The following is a 1501-nucleotide window of genomic DNA, read 5'->3' as shown; positions in this document are numbered from 1 at the left end:
CAAGAACAGCAGCAACACTGTTGGAATCCCTTTCTGAGTAGAATTTGAGAATTTATCTCTCTCTCTATATATATAGTGTGTGCGTGTCTGCGACACAGTATTGAGAAGGAAAAGTTGGTGTTGGATTTTGAGAGCTCTGCATGAACTCAGTCTGAGCTGGAAAGATAGAAACGGAAGGGTTGGTGGGAATTCAATGCATCCACTTTATCAAATGTCATTTGTGATAGTTGAGTTCTCAAAACCAATTTTGATGCCTATTAAAATAATTTTTTTAAAAAAATTTGATATAATTATAAATATCTCTTATTATTTAAAAACTTATCAATATTCATTAATTTTAACAACCAATCGTCTATCAATTCCTCAGTCCGCTAGTCTCCGTTATGTTTCCATCTACTTTTTATTCACTAAAACAAAGTGGACTAAGAACTACAAATTTTATTTATTTTTTAAAAATTTTAATTTTTTTATGGATTGAGTGAATCGTATTTTTATAATTTTTAAAATTTTTTCACCCATCCTATCCGATTTTTCGTACCTCCGTCCAAGAATTATATAATTCATCAAACAACAGGAAGGTATTTGTAATTTTTCAAATAATGAGGGGTATTCATAATTATACCAAAACATCAGAGGAGTTCGTTGTAATTTACCCTATTTTTAACTATATTTTATTTTTTATTTCAATTAATATATTGATGGTGACAAGAAGATCAATTAAAGGAAGACTCAAGAAGAAGGTCAAATAATTTTCATAAAAAGCGACAAGAAATAAAAAAATAGTACAATTTGAATTATCATATAATTACTAAATTACCCCTAAATAGTAAATTGTATCTACAAATTAGTAGTTGGTGAGTGGGTAAAATTAATTTCGCACAACCCCTCATTTATAGTTAAGATAGTATAAATACCCCCACATTTCATTATAAAGGGGGTTCTTGAAAGGGCAATTGAAAGAAGAAGAATTTTTCTAGTTCGTGACGTGCGTGCGAAGTGTGTTTAGATTACAAGTTTTCGATTTATTCCCCATCATATAATATATATATATATCATGAATATAAAAATAATGTCATTTATCTTATTCGAAATAATATTTTATACATGTGGCCCATATATGCTAGACGGGTTAGAGGAAGGATACAAATTCCAGTTCTATCAAAGGTACATGTATTTATCTGACTTTACATAAATTTATGAAATTTATTTTCATAATTTTTTGTTATATTAAGATATTGATCTAATCGATTTATTAGTCAATTGTGTAATTTATTAAAATATTAATGTAGTTATATAATTTCGATTTGCTTCTTAATTAAAGAATTCATTTTATAATAATCTACATAATCACACCATTCATGAACGTATTTAATACTTTCCAATAGAGTGAGGAACACTTTAGGCAGATTTTTATTATTTGGAAATTTTAAATTTAATGGATTCGCATTTCAGTTCAATCACATGGGAATTTTTCAATTTGATCTTTGTGGATTTTTTTCCT

This window comes from Sesamum indicum, unplaced genomic scaffold, assembly GCF_000512975.1.
Source record: "Sesamum indicum cultivar Zhongzhi No. 13 unplaced genomic scaffold, S_indicum_v1.0 scaffold00188, whole genome shotgun sequence".
Classification (NCBI taxonomy): domain Eukaryota; kingdom Viridiplantae; phylum Streptophyta; class Magnoliopsida; order Lamiales; family Pedaliaceae; genus Sesamum; species Sesamum indicum.
This window is presented reverse-complemented; position numbering follows the sequence as displayed.